The sequence below is a fragment of the Macaca nemestrina genome, chromosome 1 (genome assembly GCF_043159975.1).
Source record: "Macaca nemestrina isolate mMacNem1 chromosome 1, mMacNem.hap1, whole genome shotgun sequence".
Lineage (NCBI taxonomy): Eukaryota > Metazoa > Chordata > Mammalia > Primates > Cercopithecidae > Macaca > Macaca nemestrina.
The window spans coordinates 24,324-45,566 of NC_092125.1; positions in this window are offsets into that span (position 1 = coordinate 24,324).

Consider the following 21,243-nt stretch of genomic DNA (forward strand, 5'->3'; position numbering starts at 1 on the left):
TGCTCCTAATATTCCTGGAAGAAGCCTATGCTATTAGTCCGAATATGGCACTGAGGGTACAGCTCTTCTGAGATACTGTTCCTAGTATGCGGAGGGGGAGAGGATGATAATAATTCGCAGGCTGTGTGCTCCCGCCCAGTGATATTGTAATTACTATCCTGGGAGGGAGAGGATGATATTGCACTCTGTACAGCAGGAGGCGTACACCCAGTCTGGGATATTGTTCCTAATATCCATGGAGGGGACAGGCTGATATTACTCACAATGTGGCACAGGGTGGACATTCACCCTGTTTCATCCTTCTCAATATTCCAAGGCCGAGAGACTGATATTAATCTCAGTATCACAGACACTGTACAACCCCTTGTGATACTCTTCCAAATATCCAGATCAGGTTCCCAGCAGCCACCCCCAGCCGGCCCCCCTGGCTTCTGGGAGCCCCGTCGCCGGGGGTGCAGGCCCCCCTGGCTTCTGGGAGCCCCGTCGCCGGGGGTGCAGGCATGCCCCCCTATCGGGCTCCCAGCCACCACCCCCAGCCCGCCCCCCGATCGGGCTCCCAGCCGCCACCCCCGGCCCACCCCCCTGGCTTCTGGGAGCCCCATTGCCGGGGGTGCAGGCACCCCCCACGATCGGGCTCCCAGCCGCCACCCCCGGCCCACCCCCCTGGCTTCTGGGAGCCCCGTCGCTGGGGGTGCAGGCACCCCCTGCGATCGGGTTCCCAGCCGCCACCCCCGGCCCGCACCCCTGGCTTCTGGGAGCCCCATCGCTGGGGGTGAATGTCCCCTTTGTCCTTATCAGCATGTAGCTAGCAATATTGTGACATTTTTACTGCAGAGTGAATGATGACTGGGGCATCTTAAGAGGAGTTGTAGGGTGTTTCTTTCTGCATAGGTACCTCTTCTCCCTCCTACCCGCAATTGACAAGTGCCCATCCACTCCAGCATTAGAGATGCTACTAATATGTGAATTTTTGGTGGTCCCTCCAGGTGAGCCTTCCCACTTTCCCTTTTCCAGGAGCTCAAACTCCTGTTCATGTCTAGCTGTCTATCTACTCTAACAGAGCCCACTATCCTGTGTCTTTCCCAAAAATAGTGAGGGAACAATGAATTGGAAACCATAGCAAATGATATACATGTAGATGAAAACTTTACAACTTACACAAATAATCACTCAAAATCATCCTTACACTAAAAATGCAAGACTATACAATTTCTAGAAGAAACTATAGAAGAAAAGCTATGTGCCTTTGGGTTTGGTAATGAATTTTAACAAATGGCAAAAAAGGTTGATATACCCAGAAGAAATGACAATGTGAATTTCTTAATATTTATAAATATTTAAAGTTTATACTCTGGAAAATACCTTGTGAAGGGAACAAAAAGACATGTCACATATTGAAAGAAAATATTTGCAAAATACAGATCTGAGAAAGACTTTGTATTCAAAATACATACAAAATTCTTAAAACTGAACAATAAGTTAAACAGCCCAATTAAAAATGCACACAGATCTGAACGAACACCTCACCAAAGATGATCTACAGAAGGCAAGTAAACATACCAAAAGATGCTCAACATAGTACATAACTGAAAACCACAATGAGATAGCACAGCTGGTCTATACCTCTTACAACTGCTAAACTCTTTAAAAAATGACAAATTGCTGGAGGAAAAACAAGAACTCTTTTCATTGCTGGTGGGACACTGTGTATAAGACCAAAATATGCCACCCTAAAATATAATGGCAGGAAACCAGAATATGCCACCCAAAAATATGTCCCTTTGGCTTAAGAATTATTCCAAGCTGATTATTTTGAAAAAAAAAAAAAAGCCAACAAAGGAAGTTCTGAAAACAGAGTAGAAGTTACCCTTGTGTAAGGAAAATTTACATCTATAAAGGAAATCCCCATTTAAAAGCTACCTCTCTCTCTCAGCACCAACAAGGGAAAGGTAACTAAATCACTAAAGAGTCTTATCAATAAGGTATACATGTTTTTAAAACTTTTCTGTTTTTCTCATTTTAATCTGTTGTTTGTTACAGAGGGTCCTATCTAAGAATTCCAAAAACACAGAAAATTGTTTGTCCTCCCCTATTACAAGTTGTGCAGTTTTTTCCAAAGCTAAACAACTCTCACCTTACAATCCAAAAATCACATTCCTAAGTATTTTGACAACTACTTTGATGTTATTTCTAAATAAAAGCTACCATGCAGTTATTTACAGAAGCTCTATTCATAATGACCAAAGGAAAAAAAGAATCAGAAAGTCTTATAGTAGATGACTGTGTGGGAATCCACTCAGACATCAAGAGTTCTTATAAAGATTATTTAAATGAAAACATTTGAGATACTGAAGATAAAGGAAGAAATCTTACCAGAACTTACTTTATCCAATTAAAGCAGAGCTCCCAGAAAAATACAGCTGCCATTAACTCCATCCAAGGAGTTTCTTGCAAATTCAGCTGCCATGAAGACAGTGTACTCTTTCCCATTAGCATTGGTAAATGAAAATGAAATCCTAAGCTCCCAACTGACTGAACAGACCAACTCTTGGCTGACGGAACCCCAGAGTAACTTTCAAAACTGAGTTCTCAGCTTGTCCAGGATGGGATGATGGGGGTCAGATATACCGCGTTATTCCCCCTCGTTTGCTAACCATGATGAGGCTTTCTTCCCTAAGGATTAAACAGAAACCAGCCCTTTCAAAGGTGCCACCACTGATATCAACCTCTCCTTTCTTGCCTAATAAGAGACCACCCATGATGGAGAGGTTCTGGCCTGTGTACAGAGGATGCACAGAGCGAGTTTTCATGTCCTCTGCTTCACCTTTTAATGTCAGAGGGCTGAAAACTCTACCCTGGGATCGTGCTAACACTGCCATCTTTTGTACATGGGACCCATGAAGAAGCAAGAAACTCAATTGCACAAGCATGCATTTCTCCTTTCATAAATATTCATGACTCCTCCTAGAGTTTATTAAATATAGGTTTTTGCCAATTCCACTCAGCATAAATTACTATTTCCTTTACATCTCCCTTGAAGCATCTGTTTCTGGCTTCTGGCTGGAGGCTATGCTTCACAGTCTGTGAGAAGGACAATCCTGCAGGCTGCAACTCTTTATAGGAAATAAATCTCTCATTGGGTGTGGTGGCTCATGCCTGTGATCCCAGCACTTTGGGACGCCAAGGCAGGTGGATCACCTGAGGTCAGGCGTTTGAGACCAGCCTGGCCAACATGATGAAACCCTGTCTCTACTAAAAATACAAAAAATTAGTCAGGCTTCGTGGTGGGCATCTGTAATCCCAGCTAATTGGGAGGCTGAGGCAGGAGAATCGCTTGAACCCAGAAGGTGGAGGTTGCAGTGAGCCGAGATCGCACCATTGCACTCCAGCCTCGGTAACAAGAGTGAAACTCTATCTAAAAAAAAAAAAAAAAAAAAAAAAAACCCATAAAAATAAAGAAATGTCTCCTTTCCAAATTTATGAAATTGTCATTTTGTTAATCATTTTGGATGCTGAAGAACTTGTAATCCAATGAGTAGAAAAGTTGGTAGCCCATTTATGGCTGTCAACCTGCCAATTCTCAGGAGTTTGTATGATCCTAAATCTGAAAGAATCTCATCCCATTAGGATTCTTGTCTCCTTTTCTGTTGCCTTTGCCCACTGGCTCTGCCAACAGGGGTCTTTTTTTCTCCTTGGCTATCTTTGGATACGGGGGCTCCATCTTCTGTACCACCTTAAGGAATGCCTTTTGCATGCATGGCTAAGTCATTGAAAAGCCTACAGTTTCAGTAACATTTTGAGTGAGTACTCTGTGAAGCCGGGTTGGAATCTCAGCCTTCTTTGTCTGGAAGGTAACTCTTGGGATACAAGTTTCTTATCCTAGCTTTGGTTTTGAGGCCTCTGTGTTCTCCTCTTGGGTTGGAAGTTATTCCTGGCTTTTTGTTTCATGGTGTCTCTGTGATCTTGATCTTGCTCTTTTCATGGGAACTTCTCAGTTGACTAAATTCTCCCTTCTCAAACCTCTGCTGACTATGTGTTCCACCAATATGGAGCTAATTCTGTCTACTTCCTTTCCTGTTTGCATGACTTTACTAAGAATTATTTAGAACTTAAATGGCTCCTTTGAGAAAATTTTTATCTTCCAAAATGCCTCCTTTTAGATCTTTCCCTTACCATTTGAGTCTCTCAACTCCCTATGATCACTGAAACTTTAGGCACCCTGCTCCATGCCTTGGAGGCTCTCAACATGCTCAAGAATCTGCAAAAGCAAACACCTGGGGCTGAAAAATAAAACAGAAAAAAAAATTATTTCTCAGCCTCTGTAAGATTGTATGTCAAAACAAAAGAAAATCTTACAAATCTCCAAAATTATTAGCGAGAAAAAAGCTTTAGCCCTCATATGAAGAAGGTAAAAACTTGTTCCATTTTCCAGAAACACAGTTATAATACAAATAAAAAATGGGGCAAAGACAAAAACCAAGTCTTCTGTATAAACTAGTAAATTTTGTATTATTGTAATCACATTAGTCAGGGTTCTCCAGAAAGGCAGAATCAATGTGATATATGTAGATAGATAGATGAGAGAAGACTCATTAGGGGAATTGGTTCACATAATTATGGAGGCTGAGAAGTTCCACGATAGCCTATCGCCAAGTTGGAGAACTAGGAAAGCGTAGCATCACTCAGTCCAGGTCAAAAGGACTCAGAATGAGGGAAGCCAATGGTGTGACTCTCATTCTGAGGCCAAAGGCCTGAGACCCTGAAGTTCTGATGTCAAGGGCAGGAGAAGAAGGATGTTTCCATTTCAGAAGGAGATAATTCCCCTTTCCTCTTCCTTTTTGTTCTACCTGGGTTCTCAACCAATTGGATGGTGCCTGTATTCATCCATTTATACACTGCTATGAAGAAATACCTGAGTCTGAGCAATTTATAAAGAACAAAGAGATTTAATGGGCTGACACTTCCACATGGCTGGAGGGGCCTCACAATCATGGTGGAAGGGGAAGCAAAGACATCCTTCTTCACATGGCAGCAACAAGGAGAAGTGCTAAGCCAAACGGGAAAAGCTCCTTATAAAAACATCAGATCATGAGAACTCACTCACTATCACGAGAACAGCATGGCAGTAACCACCACCATGATTCAATCCCCTCCAACTGGGTCCCTCCCACGACATGTAGGAATTATAGGAACTACAATTCAAGATGAGATCTGAGTGGGGACACAGCCAAACCATATCTGTGCCCATCTACATTGGGTCAGGGTTATCTCAGTGTCTTCCAGAAACACCCTCACACATATGCCCAGAAATTGTGTTTTACCAGCTATGTGTGTCTCTTAATCCAATCAAGTAGATGTCTAAAAGTAACCATCAGAATATTTATGCCTGATTCGTGGCTGAAATTTCAGGATGAAAGCTAAGAAATCTCTATTTGTGTTTGTATGTCTATTAATGTGTGTTATGTATATGTGATATTTTCTTAACTCAGGATAGCGTTACAAAATTCATGTATAAAATCCTTTAAAAGTGCTCCATTCTAACTTGGCTTGGAAAAAAATAAGCATTTATAAATAAATATTCACCAAACTCCTAGAAATATAGGAACTGATCAAATGTTTTTTAAGTTAACACGCTTTGGATAAAATTTAGTTAAATAAGGTTAATATAATATTTTTGGTATAATAAAACAACTATGTCTTCAAAGTTTACCACTATTGAATATAAAACAAACATAAATTTCTATTCTGCTTGAGTTCTACTCAAATAAGCTAATATTATACTTACTAGAAATGTAAAATCTTAAAGCTTATAAATTTGATTCTAATTAAGTTGTCATTCTTATGAAAAACATTATTTCTTTTTTATGGTGAAAAGATATACATTTATTTAGAGTTAGCCAGCTGGACTTGGTTTAGATGATCCCAATTTTGTTGCAACATCCAAAGCATCACAATCAGGAGCCAGTCGAACTATGCCTTCTTCTCTTTATCAGGTCGAATCAGGATGTTGACTGTGGCCACATCCATGTCCCAGAGCTTCTTCACAGCCTGTTTGATCTGGTACTTGTTGGCTTTAACATCCACAATGAACACAAGCATGTTGTTTTCTTCTATCTTCTTCGTGGCCGACTCAGTGGTCAGCGGAAACTTGATGATAGCATAGTGGTCAAGCTTGTTTCTCCTGGGGGTGATCTTCAGAGGATATTTGGGCTGCCTCCGGAGTCGCAGTGTCTTGGGCCACCTCAAGGTGAGTGACATGCGGATCTTCTTTTCTGTGTGTTGCTGTGGACACCTTTGAACACTGCCTTCTTGGCCTTTAAAGCTTTGGCTTTGGCTTTGGCTTTGGCTTTAGGAGGGGCAGGAACTTCCTTCTTCACTTTCGGTGCCATCTTGTGAAAAGCGAAAAACATTATTTCAAAAATAATTTGTTTACTATAAATCTGCTTAATAGTAGTTTCCAAAATACTTTTGGTAATTTTTAACCTTAAAGTTAAGCTAAGTAAAAGATTTGCATTAAATATCTAGACCATTTATAAATGAGATACAATACTAAAACATTAATTACTGAACATAAATAATTCAAATTTATATACTTTTCACTTCTTATTTTTAGAGAGAGACTAAAGATATTTTGGACCATTAATAAACATGTTTTTGTCTACCACAATGAGAAATTGTACGATGAGGAAACACATCCCTGTAGATGTTGAGAGATGGTATACTCATACATTTTCTAACCTACTATGGAATGCTAATATATGACAGTTTATAACTATTTACTTGTTAGCTTTCTCTGGAAAATAAAAGATTACTAAGTATTAAAATTATAATCAATATGTGTAAATAAAACTACTAGAAGCAATAGAATAACTAGAAACAACTCTACGTAAAGCATGCAAGAAAAGTAGGGCATGTTTTACAAGTAAAGTAGGATATATTTTTTATAAGGAAAACCTTACAAAAGATACAAATAAAAAGAGATATCTAACCTTCCCTGTGTTATATTTGTTTGGGTAATATGTTATGTTTTCAGAAATTATATAAAATTCCTGGAAATTTGTCAATGTCCTCCTTATCCATGCTATGTGCCAGTATAGAGTTATGAGTCATAATTCCAATTATTATTTTAAATGTTGTGCTGGGTGCAGTAGCTCACGCCTGTAATCCCAGCACTTTGGGAGGCCGAGGTGGGTTGATCACAAGGTCAGGAGATCAAGACCATCCTGGCTGACACGGTGAAACCCCATCTCTACTAAAAATACAAAAAATTAGCTGGGCGTGGTGGCGGGCACCTGTAGTCACAGCTACTCGGAAGGCTGAGGGAGGAGAATGGCGTGAACCTGGGAGGTGGAGCTTGCAGTGAGCCGAGATCACACCACTGTACTCAAGCCTGGGTGACAGAGCGAGACTCCGTTTCTAAATAAATAAATAAATAAATAAATAAATAAATGTTGTATGCCACAGAAAAAATCAAATATCCTTGTCAACTGTGGTATAATCACAGCCATTTCATACTCTTTGTCATTTAGATATTATTTCCCCCTGATGCTTTCCTGAAAGCTCCTGCGATCAGCTACAGGTCAGAATGTTCATCTCCAACACAGGACTCCCTCTGAGACTCACAGAAAAGAGTATGACAGGTACTCTGGTTAAAGACTTCTGATGATATTGCTCAAATAACTTTAAGACCATACACTTGACTCAGTGAAGATCTCCAGAAGCCTGGTGGAGAAATTGATGGGGTCATGAGACTGCTAACCCAAGATCCAGCAAGACTGGAATTGATTACATGGCACTGTATGAATTGATGAAAATTGATTATAATTTTATAGCTTTTTAGAGCATTGCTGGTTCTTTAATGTTCTAGTTTCTGGATTTAAGAAATCTGTTTCTCTTAATCTAACTGTAACTTACAACAATTTAGTAGATTATACTTTTGTAAACAGAAATGAAGCATTTATCATTTTTCCCCCTACCTGATTTCTCCAGAATTTTGAAATTTTTACTGAATACTCTTATTTTCATGATGATACAGTTATTAGCAAAAGTCCAGTAAGAATCTGTTCACCTTATAACAGGACATAATTGGAAAATTTGGTTATATTATCAAGGTTTTTACTGGAATATCATATTTTGGAAGTGTACCTAAGATCAGTTACGACCAGCAATTTTAAGGAAGTAAGGTTCACTTTTATGGAGACAATGCTTACAAAGCACTGTGAGAAATGGGAAAGTTCTTCTTCAAAGATTGTAAAAAGTCACAATTTTTTAGTATAAGATTGCTATCCACTATTTTGTGTGTGTGTGTGTGTGTGTGTGTGTGTGTGTGTGTGTTCCAAATCAGTTGTCCTAGCTTGCTCCGGCATGCCTGGACAGAACTAGACAAGTCCCAGCCCATAGTGTATGCCATTCCTTATTTGGAGATGCTTCCTTAACTATCCCCGGCACTTCCTTTTCTTTCTTTGTTCTATTCCCCTTACCTAATTAAGAAAGTTTTAAACTAATAGCCAATTGGGTAAAGTGTAAAATTTGAGGTCCTATTCCAGCCAATGAAAACTGGACACAGCAGTAGGGTAGACACATCAGGTTATAAGTAACTCTGTCTCCTTTGTTCGGTGTGCTCTTGTGGCTGGACAGCTATTGAGTAGCACCCTTTCTGCAGAAAGTAAAGCTTGCCTTGCTAAGAGATCATTTGTTCCCACGTTAATTCTTTTTTTTTTTTTTTTTTTTTTGGAACACCAGAAACTTCATTCCCAACAGCACTCTGACAAAAGCCAGCCTGATACTTACATTACAGGGTTCACAGCCTTACAGGTTAGTAAAGAAGGTCATTTCCTGGTAGGCCCAGGAATTTAGGGATATTTTGGGGGCCTCAAGAAGACAGGAATTCACACAAAGCTATAAGGACTGCAGCTGAAATTTGATAGTATGTTCTTAGCTTGGCTTTTAGCCTGAATAAGGCCTTTAAAGGTCAAATCTGAGATTCTGTATGAAAACTTTCAGCAAAGAAACTTGAAAGCCCCTATGTGGCCATCTCCTGTTCTTGCTGCACTTGTGTAAATAATCAAGCAAAATCTAACAAAACTAGACTTATTTTTAAAACAAGAATAGTCTTACTTTGATTATGATAAAAAAAAATGATGGTTACTACAGAGGGAAATTTTATGTTTCAGTGGAAAACTATAATTTGGCCGGGCATGGTGGCACATGCCTATAATTCCAGCACTTTGGGAGGCCAGGAGTTCAAGACCAGCCTGGGCAACATGGTGAAACTCCGTCTCTACCAAAAATACAAATATTAGATGGGCACGATGACATGTGCCTGTAGTACCAGCTAATCAGGAGGCTGAGGAGGGAGGATCGCTTGCATCAAGGAGGTAGAGGTTACAGTGAGCTGAGATTGTTGCGCCTTTGCACTCCAGCCTGGGTGACAGAGCCAGACCCTGTCTCAAACAAAAAAATTTTTTAAGGAAAACTATAGCTATTGTGGGTTATCAGATTCTAGTGTTGTTTCTTGTTTTTGGGCTATTTTTACCTCTTTGTAAACTGGATCCTGCCATCTGATGAATTTTGTCCCACAATGATACTTGTGGAATAAGAAGCCAAGTATTATCTCTCCTACTAATGTATCTATTGTCAGTTAATTTGAAGGTCTCCAACCTGGAACAAAGTTAGAAGAGGAAGATTTTGCTCCCCAAAATGCATAACCAAACTGTGGTACATTCATGCAATGGAATACTATTTAGTCATAGAAAGGAACAAGCTATCAACTCACACAAAGACATGAGTGAATCTTGCATGCACATTGCTAACTGGAAGAAGACAGTCTGAGGAGAATACACACAGTGTGACCTCATTTAATGAGACACTGCAGAAGGCAAATTACACAGATGGGAAACCATTGGCTCCATGGGGTGGGGGTTTGAAGCATTCCATATGATACTTTAATAGTGGGTACCTACCACAATGCATTGGTCAAAATATGCAGAATTTTACAACCAAATGGGTAAATCAAACTCTATTCACATTAAATAAAATTACTCAGGATGTGGAGTATCCCAGGACAGAATACGTCATGTGAAAAAGAAATTAACTATGCTACAAATTACTATGGTTTGGGTGTGCTTTGTCCCTGCAAAAACTCGTGTTGAAACTTGACCCCCAGTGTGGCAGTGTGGGCTGGTGGGGCCTACTGGAAGGTGTTTGGGTCATGGGGACGGATCCCTCATGAATAGATTAATGTCCTCCATGGAGGTGAGTGAGTTCTGCTCTCACAGGAATGGATTAATTCTTGCAGGAGTAGGTAGGTAAAAAGAGTCTGGCCTCCTTGGCCTCCCTCCTGCTTTTGCTCTTGCTATGTGATCTCTGGTGCACCCCTGGCTCCCCTTCCACTTTGCACCATGAGGTGAAAAAGACTGAGACTCCACCAGATGCAACTGCCCAATCTCAGACATTCCAGCCACCAGTATTGTGAGCCAAATTTACTTATAAATTACCCAGTCTCAGGTATTCTGTTACGGAAGCACAAAACAGACTAAGACACATATGTAGGAAAAAACTCACTGAAGGTGTAGGGAAAATGGTGTTGACCTAAGTCACTTTGAAAATGAATAGAATCTGTATGCTGAAGGCAAATGAACTATACTTCATCACTGGATTCCATTTTATGAAATTCTTTCCAACAGAAGCAATTGTGAACAATTGTAAAACCACAGTATCTGTATCTGGAACAATAAAATGACTTACAAAAGTCGCAGATGGTAGGAACCAGGTCTCTCACTGTTGAAGTGGGAGGTTACAAATTAGCAAGGGGAGAAGGCTAGAATGATTCATGTAATAGTAGATCAGAGGTGGAGATATCAATGTAAACTTACATTTAGTTTAATATAGATACACACAGTTCTACATATAAACCTTTATAATTAATTAGGTGTGTATAGGTCTGTTAGACACACACATATACTTCCTAGCATTGCTAAGGAGGGACAAGATACAATGTGCTCATTCAGCAGCAGATGTAGGTTTTCCTACCATTCTGAAAGGAATCAGGCTCTTTGAAGAAATGTCTGATACTAGAACTGGGACAGTAAATATAGGAGTCAGGATAGTCTTGAAGTATCAGAAAGTAAGTACTAAAAAAAATTAAAATATATCAAAGAAAAATAAGAGCCAATAAAAAAAGCTACTGATGGCCAACACAGGAATGAATTGTAGTGTTGAATAATAACTAAAGCTTAAAGTAATTATCTAGGTGTCTGTTTTTGTATACACAGGTGAATAAGCAAATGGAGTTGCATAGAAATCTCCTTTGCAAAAGAATTCCAAATAATTGATGTAGACACTCAGCCATCAAGAAGGTGGAGCCAACTCCTCACTCCCTAAGTGTGGGCTCCGCACAGTGACTTGCTCCAAAAGAACACATGCAGTATGGGCAAGGAGGAAAAATAACTTCACAGTGGAGAAACCTGACAAACAATAGCTCTTCCAAATGATCCAAGTGAACATCAAAGGTGACAGTTCACCTTGAGAACATGCAGTGACAGTGGGGGACATTCTACAAAATTCCTGACCAATCCTCCTCAATACTATCAAGGTCATCATGACATGGAAAGCTGGACACGCTGTCAGAGCCAGGAAGAGCCCACAGGGACGTGATAACTACATGTCATGTGGGATCCTGGATGGGATCCTGGGTCAGAGTAAGACAGAATTAAGGGAATCTAAATGAAATATGAACTTTAGTTAATGATAGTCTATCAGTATTGGTTCATTAACTATGACAAATTATGTAAGATATTAATAAGCCATGTGAGACACACTGATAGAAGATGTTAATAAGAGAGGAAACTAGGTTGTGGCTACATGGGGAATCTCTGCATTTTTTTTTTTTTTTTGGCAATTTCTGTGTAAGTAAAAAAAATGTTGTAAAATAAAACTTTATTTAAAACACTGTTATGTTTTTTGAACACTTCCTTGTTTATTTATACCATGAATTACTAGTAATTGACACTGTTAACTAGTCCTGTTTTTTAAAATAAGAGCATTTATGATACAAAAAATTAAACAGTGCAGACTAATATATAAATCAAAACAAATGCTCTTTACATGTTTTCTGTTAGAGTAGTCACATATATGTGTAAACTTAATTATCAGATTTTTTTCTTGTGCTGTGGTTGTGTCCTGGGTTCATTCTCTAAAATGCTGTTCACCTTAGACCAGGAAAAAAAATAACCTTACAGACTCTGTTTCAACTCATGGCTAAATATTTTCAAAAGAGTGACTTTGTAAAAATATGTTCCAATGGAAAATTGATTCATTGTGATGGGATCACTTATTCCAAAGACTTCTTGTCTTTATTTTGTGCCCATGCCTACCTTTTAGCCATAATACAACAGAATCAAATATTGGCCACTGGGAAAAAAATATTCAAAGAAAGAAAGAATGTGGAGAGAACTTATGACCATGATGATTCAATGTTTTACCACAATGCTTTCTAAAACAGAAGAGTGTAAAAGGATATTCAAAGTCAGTTTCCTCAGTGAGGCTTTGCAGAAAATGAGGAAACTAGAGAAACAAAAATGGCAGGATATTCTACAGGTGATTTTAGATGTTGCTATGTTTTATGGGAAAAAAATACCTTTAAAGAATCACAAAGAATTATTGGGGCCGGGCGCTGTAGCTCAAGCCTGTAATCCCAGCACTTTGGGAGGCCGAGACGGGCGGATCACAAGGTCAGGAGATCGAGACCATCCTGGCTAACACGGTGAAACCCCGTCTCTACTAAAAAATACCAAAAAAACTAGCCGGGCGAGGCGGCGGGCGCCTGTAGTCCCAGCTACTCGGGAGGCTGAGGCAGGAGAATGACATAAACCCGGGAGGCGGAGCTTGCAGTGAGCTGAGATCCGGCCACTGCACTCCAGCCTGGGCGACAGAGTGAGACTCTGTCTCAAAAAATTAAAAAATAAAATAAAATAAAATAAAAAGAATTATTGGAAACCCAAACTCTGGAATGTTTGCAAATTTAGTTGAGCTTCTGTGTAATTATGTCTATATAGCTAGCCACGAAGTTGATGATTTTTTAAAAAATCTTTGCCTTATTTGTGTAATAAAATGCACAGTGAATAATTAATGCTCATAGGAAAACATGTTAGACCTTGTGAAGGGAAAATAAATCTTGGGGACCCAAAATCACTAAACTAAAGGGAAAAGTCAAGCTGGGAACTGCTGAGGGCAAACCTGCCTCCCATTCTATCAAAAGTCACCCGCCTGCTCACCGAGATAAATGCATATCTGATTGCCTCATTTGGAGAGAGTAATCAGCAATGCAAAAGGATGAAACCATTTGTCTCTTACCTACCTATGACCTGGAAGCCCCCTGTCTGGCCTTCTCAATTTTCTGGACTGAACCAATGTACATCTTACACATATTGATTGATGTCTCATGTCTCCCTAAAATGTACACAACCAAGCTGAGCCCCGACCACCTTGGGCCCGTGTTGTCAGGACCTCCTGAGGATGCATCACAGGTGCACATCCTCAAGCTTGGCAAAATAAACTTTCTAAAAAATCTGAGAGCTGTCTCAGATTTTCAGGATTCACACATGTAATGTAGAATGTCAACGTTTATAAAACAGACATTAGTGGCTCAAGCCTGTAATCCCAGCACTTTGGGAGGCCGAGACGGGCGGATCACAAGGTCAGGAGATCGAGACCATCCTGGCTAACACGGTGAAACCCCGTCTCTACTAAAAATACATAAAAAACTAGCCAGGCGAGGTGGCGGGCGCCTGTAGTCCCAGCTACTCGGGAGGCTGAGGCAGGAGAATGGAGTAAACCCAGGAGGCGGAGCTTGCAGTGAGCTGAGATCCGGCCACTGCACTCCAGCCTGGGCTACAAAGCGAGACTCCGTCTCAAAAAAAAAAAAAAACAAAAAAACAAAACAAAAAAAAAACAGACATTATTCTATCTACTGTTACAAATATGCTGCCAATTAACTTTAGACTTTCTCAACAAAATAAAATATGTTGATGAGGTACAACTAATATATTTAAACTTAATGTTGCAAGTTTTAATATGCCTACTTTTCAATTTTTCAATACTATTTTTACTACTTTAACATTGTAAGAAAAATGAGTAATTAAAACATGAATAAAAGTGTTTACAGGGGGTGAGCATGTTTCCTCCAGCCTCTGCCCATCCCCAGCTTTCATCCCAACTGTCCTGATGGTGGCTCTAAGCATTGCTCCTTTCTCTGTACCAAGATCTCTCCCCAGAAACAAACCCAAATCTTACCATATGTTCTGGCATGCTGTGATGATGAGCAGCGAAGAGCAGCAAAAGCCTCAAGGCAGGGAGGCTTTTGTAAAACAAGACTTGTAGAATGTAACGTGTGAAAGTAAAGCCCATAGCAGAGCACCCTCTTCAGCACGCGGGGAGCAGACAGGAATCTTTTGCCTCACCTTCCTCAATGGCCTGCAGCCACATCTCCCCAGGTCAGTCTTAAGGACAACGAAACTCTGGTCTTCAAGGTGGACATGGTACTAGGTGCTCCAAAGCCATGGTGATCCACTCTCAGGTGGGTCCCGAGGAGAACAAAGCTCTGGTTCTAATCCTAACCCTAACCCTGTCCCAAGACTTTGACCCTGAACCTAAACCCTGATCCCTACCCTGGTCCCTAATTATGACCCTTACTTTGACCCTGACTTTGATCTTGACCCTGACCATGATCCCACCTCAAACCATACTTCTGGCCCTGACTCTGAGCATAATCCCTGTTATTATGTTTATGATCTATCTCTAGTCTTACCCTCTAGTGGTAAATAGCTGTACCCAAAAGCACTTTTAAATTATTTAACTTCTTTTCCTTGAATTCTCTAAGGACATCCTAAAGGAGATGTCATTATGTATTTTGCAGTCCCTATGAGTGGTATGGCTTCAGATAAGTTCTAATACTTTGCAAGACATAAAAGGTTTGGAAGGTGACAGCACTGGGTTGTTTGGGGTGCATGTTGGCATTCATGATAGTCATTGGTGCTGTTCTCCAAATATTTTCAGTTCACTTTTTATGAATGCATTCTGACTGTTCCATCCCACCTACTTAAGTTTTCACATGGCCACATGACTGTTTTGTTTTGTTTTGTTTTTTTCTTTGCCAATGGAGGTGAGAAGAAAACATGTCACTTTTTCAGAAGAAATTTCCAAGAAACAGAGTTCTATTCCGCATGCTTTTTTCTCTTTTCTATAGCAATGGGGATCTTATTGATGGTCCCTCCTTCCGTCTGGATTCCTGTGTTAGGATGACACAGCACAGAGCTACCTCTCACCTGACCCATGATGAGATGTATATAAATGAGGAAGATTTTTGAGCCAATGAAATTTGGAGGTTGTCACCACAGTTTAACCTAGCCCCCATTGACTAATGCAGGGCTGAAGAATAAGTCTGAACTGGATCTGGACAAGACATGTGAAGAGCACTCCAGGCTGAGTAAAATTCAAGTGTTGTCTCAAAGATAACAGTGAGCATGATATGTTATTGGGTGGGCGTGGGATAAATAAGGTATATCAGGCAAGAATAATGAGAAACTCAACTTTAAAAGACGGTGCTGATTTGGACTGTGGAGAGATTCAAATGCCCCACTTAGCATTTGAGATTGTGATGGTTGAATAAACTAATTAAGAGCCCTAAATGAAGACTTGGGATAAATATCTGAGAGTGTCTAATATCCCAATTTTTCAGCTTAGAATGGACAGAGTCCTTGACCCCATTCTAGGGAGACTTCCCAAAGAAAAAAGACCTACATTTCTTCAACAACCCACATTGAGAGACTTTCCTGCACTTTTGACCTGTGGCTAACACTCCTCACCTTTCATTCTGTCATCAGCGTTTTGGGGAAACACCTTTAACTCTCTATGATTTACAGGTTATTAAGTGGCCCTTATAATTCCCTCCAGAGGTGGAAAGGACTAATGATGATGGTGTCCGAGCTCACAGCAGCAAGCAGGCATGTGTGCTCAGTAGCCATGTGGTTCATCTGCTAGGAGCTTACTAAATACGATATTCTACAACATTGCTTAACACAAATGGAGACGCTCCTGACTCGGGGTTTAATTGCTCACCTACTTCTTTTTCTGCCCTCTTGGGTTCCTAAAATGAAAAGAACCCTGGGGTGATCAAGTGAGTCAAAGAGGTGCCAGCCGCATCACAGCAAAATAGATTCCTAAAAAATCCCTGGCCTAAGATGACAGCCTTGGCTGGATAAGTTTGAATGTGCTGATAGTGGACATGGTAGAGTGAAGATGGTTGAAATGTTCATATTAAAGAACCTCCACCCGGACTGCAAGAAAAGAGAGAGGAATGGAGATGGCAGCATGAGTCCCTACAATAAAAGCAGATGTTTTGAGATCACTTATATTTGTTCTGACAAAAATTAAAGACAGCAACCAAAGTTTAGCCTGAAACTATAATTAATTGGGCAATAAGCCAGAGGCATACATGGCATAGACAGATTTAAACATTTCTCCTTTATATTAATACAAATACTAAAATTACAAATACATTGATTCCAAATAAAACAAACATTTTAAAAATTTAATGAATAAGAATAAAAATTGGGGTCTACAGCAGTATTTGAAGGAGCTCTCACAAACAAGTTTGGTTTTTGAAGGTTAGAACTGATCATCTAGAGAATTCATTTCATTCCAGAGACAGAGAGGAATTTCTTGGGTTCCTTCAGGAATGCATCTAGCTTTGCCTCATCTTTGAACTATGGATATGGCAGAAGAAAACATGATGATTTCACAGATTTAAGGTGCAAAAAGTCACTGGGTTCTCTAAGAAGTCTGGGATTCTTCTACTGGAAAAATAAGTTTGTTGAGAAAAAATGAGTTGGAGGAGGCTGTTACTGAAGTGAAGCAGAACTGTTTTTACATAATCTGCTTATTACCCACTCTATAGTGTGAGAAACAAATTATTCATGCACAAGGTCCTCTTACTGTTCCTGGAATGCAGTGGAAAGAGAACAGATTAGTTTTTCTCCCTCAGAACACAACCACTAGAAACATCCCACCTCAGATGAGATATTGCCTAATTATTTTCAAAAGACAGTGAAAAATGATGGATGTAAATGTTTGCTACAAAATACATGCTAGAAACAGAAACATCTGGGTCACAGTTATATTAGAGCTACCTGTGCACCCCTGTCACTGAGAGTAAAACAAAAATGTACAATAAAAATCATTCACAGAGTGGGAGAGGGGAAGTTGAAGGATGGAAAGGCCAGTCATAAAAGGATCAGAATTTCAATCCATAAGGAAGTGGCTTTGTGCGTTGTCTGTTGCTGTGTGCAAGGTGAAGGCTGGGGCAAGAAAACGTGCAGTAACAAGGGCTTCTTTGTCCATCTCACCTCTCTAGATACCAACTTTCAGACATGTTGCATTGTAATTGAAAGGTTGACATAAGTTTTTTAAAAGACCACTTGCGGTGTTTGAAGTGACAAACGCTGCTGTGACAAAAAAGCAGGGAAAGGGAATTATTTTTTTTAAAAAAAGCAAACAACAACAAAATCCCCACAAAAAAACAAACAACAAACAAAAAACAGAGGAGGAAGTCGGCTGTGACTACTTCCAGGAAGGGGCTACAAGAGGCAGTTGGAAATTCTATTTGCTTTGCAACTGTGGGTTTTCCGGCCTGCTTCCTTTCTGAAGTATATTACTTTATTTTTGGTTCATGAAGTTACCCTTTCTGTTTTCTGGAACAGCTATGTATTTTCTTTATCTATCATCTATCTACCTGCCAATCATCTATTTATCTATTTACTATCTATCTTTTCTACTTTTTGCTATCAAGAGCTTGAGTCAAGCAGAGTAGAATTTCAGTGTATGTTCACTCTACCATTTAAAACAAGAGCTCTTGTAGGCATTCTCCATCATATCACAAACCTGAGCTTTCTAAAACAGGGTGTGGCAAACTACCAAGCATGGACAATGTCTGACACAGTTTGCATTTGTAAGTAAAGTTGTAATGGGACACAGCCACATACGAGTGTTATATGACGTCTCTGGCTACTTTCATGGTACAATGGAAGAGCTGAGTCATTGAGAGAGACCATAAGGCTTGGAAAACTTAAAATATTTAACATTTAGCCCTTTGCAGAAAATATTTGCTGACTCTTGTTTTAAAAGATCTCTGTTTAGAATGCTACCTACTGCCTTCTGGGTAGAATCACAACTCTTTACCACAATCCACACAGCTTCAGCTCTGCTTCTATATCCAGCCTCATCTCTTATTTCCGCTCCTCCCCCTTATTTTCTTTCTGGCCATGCTGATGGATTGTCAGCTTCCCAGATGTGTGAGAATCTCTCCTTCCTTCCCAACATTCTCATGCTCTCCCTCTGCCTCTCAAGAACTTCCTGTCCCAACTCTCATGACAGATCTCTTCTTCATTCTTTAAGATGCAGCCCCTTGGCTCCTTCTTTAAGGATGCCTGTCTGGCTCTATTTTGGGTGACATGTTCCTTCTGCATCTCCCAGAGCCATCCTACATGTGTCAGCTACGACATTTTTTTGCATCTCTGTGTCATATATCACCAAATCAGCCTAAGCTTGCATGAGTCACTGCATGACAACTTCAGACTCCACCAGCATTGTCCCCACTAACCACGAGGCTTAGACATTTGTCCAGTATGCTCAGGGTTGTGGGGTGGTAGCAGTAACCAGCTGGTGAGCATCATTTCTTACATCAGAATCAAATCTTTAGATCTCTGCCATTCATACGTATTTGGAGTTTAAAATTAGCATAAAGATTTTCCTTAAAATAAGAACAAATGGCTTGAGTAGGCTTTTGGAATGTATAATTTTTTCACTGGTTCATTTCTGTGTTAAGCATTCCCACATGAATCTAAACACCACTCTACTCTTAGTAACTGTGTGACCCTGGGAAAGTCACTCAATCTCCCTCAGCTAAATTTTGTTGTGTGAGTAATGAGAAGAGAGTTGTGATTTGTATTTAGTGAATAACAACGAACAAAAGGCATTTAGCTTTCTGGAACCTGGTATGTAGTAGATCCTCATGAAATACTAGCTCTGTTGAAAAAACTAGACCAAAAGAAGCTTTCAAAGTCAACAACAGTATCATGCAGTGACGGACGTAGATGAGAAGCTGCTACTGCAGCCTGGAAGTCCTAGGGGGCCCGTTTTGTCCATGATTTAGCAGGAATGCACTACCTTTCCATCAGGAGACACTGCCCACAGAAACCAAGGTCATTCTTTGAAGACAAACATGTTTTAATAGCCTTTACATTATGTAATAGTGTAATATAATTTATTATTAACAATAATACAAAATTATTTACAGTTATGTTACGACTTTTGTACAGACCTTTACACCCAGGTATTCTGAAGTTGGTGGTCTGTGAGTGGCATCAAGTGATGACTGACACACTCTGACCTGGGGTAGAACAACACGTGCTCCTGCAGTTTGCTGAATTTCAGGGCATCACCACCTTTTTTCAAGAGTGTGTTTTCCTATCTTCTACAGTTTTGCCCACTTAAGGAATGGTTTTGCTGTAATAAAAAATTACACTATTTATCAAAATATTACTTTGGAGAATACTGGTTCATGTAGCTCATTTTCAAGTTTTCTTAAACTATCAGGCCCATAGCTAATGCCAGTGGCTCCAAGGATGAGAAGGTAAAAAGGTCTTTTTTTTTTTGGCCAAGACAAAAAAAACCACATTTCAAACTTTACTGTCTCATGCTAGTCCCTGGAAAATTAAAAGTGAACATACTCCCCTCCCAGCCCAATCACAGTAATGAATAACCAAGATCTCCTGCAGGTGCCTTTGCCTTGGCTCTGTGAGCCTGGAGTTGCTGACTGGCACTGGGCAGCAGGCAGCAGAGCTGGTCCCATTTCTCCATGTTTTCCCCACTCTGTGGGGGACACAGGCACATTGAACAACCTAGGTCCTGGTCTGGTGCTGGCTGGGAAGCTATTTGCTGTCAGGCTCATAGTGGACTTCTGAGTTGAAAAGAGAGTATGGGTCACCCAGCCCATTTACTCATTTTACAAAGAATGAAAATGGGGATCTATTCCAGACATGAGAGTACACATTGTAAGGCTGTGTGAGCTCACTGCACTTGTATCCACTCAGCACACACTTACTGAGTGCCCAGCATGAGAGGGGCTCTAGTCCCTGGGGTCCCACCCTCCACAGAGGACAGCAGTACCTCGAGGGACAGAGGTGCAAAGAGCAAGGTGGGGGCCCTTCTGCTGGAGAGATGGCTAGGGAGAGTCCTTAGAAGAAGTGACAGCTGAGCTCTTCTCTGAAGGGTGAAGCTGAATTACTTGAAGCTTAGGGCGAGGGGGTGTCTGGAGAAGTGGAGCCTGTGAGCCAAAAGCACTAGCATAATGATTTGTTCAGAGAAGTATGACAAGTTCAATATTATTTCTATGCCAAATGTGAACTGGAGTCACCAAAGAAAAGAGCAGGATCCTGGAGCCAGAGCCTTAGATTTCACCTGCTGGCAATGGGAATGTTCACTGGGAATTTGGGGGGACAAAACATGAAAGTGTTTCCCCTTAGCTCCAATTCTTTCTGTCCCTCTCTCACCCCCGCTTTTTTTTTTAAAGGAGTCTCGCTCTGTCGCCCAGGTTGGAGTGCAGTGACGCGATTCCAGCTCACTGCAAGCTCTGCCTCCAGGGCTCACTGCAAGTTCTGCCTCCAGGGTTCAAGCCATTCTCCCACCTCAGCCGCCCCAATAGCTAGGACTACAGGCGCCCGCCACCACGCCCAGCTAATTTTTTGTATTTTTAGTAGGGACGGGGTTTCACCGTGTTAGCCAGGACGGTCTCGATCTCCTGACCTCGTGATCCACCCGCCTCGGCCTCCCAAAGTGCTGGGATTACACGCATGAGCCTCCGCGCCCGGCCTCTCTCCTTTTTTATATTACCATAAGAAGACACAGATGTCTCAGACATGGGGATTACCAGCCTACCTCTTTCTGGATGACTTCAGGGGAGCACTTTGGCCTCTGTGAGCTTATTTACAATAATTCATGAATCTTGAAAAAAAAAATTCATGGTAGCAGAGGTTAGAAAATCTCCTAGTATTTCTTCTGATAGTTTGAATTTATGATTAATATGTTTAATCTTCATCTTCTGAAAAGTCACCAGTTGCACAGTGAGGATCATAAAGGGAGTCTGTTTCTGAGGTTTGTGTCTTCAACAGTCGGTGGTTTTGCAGCAAC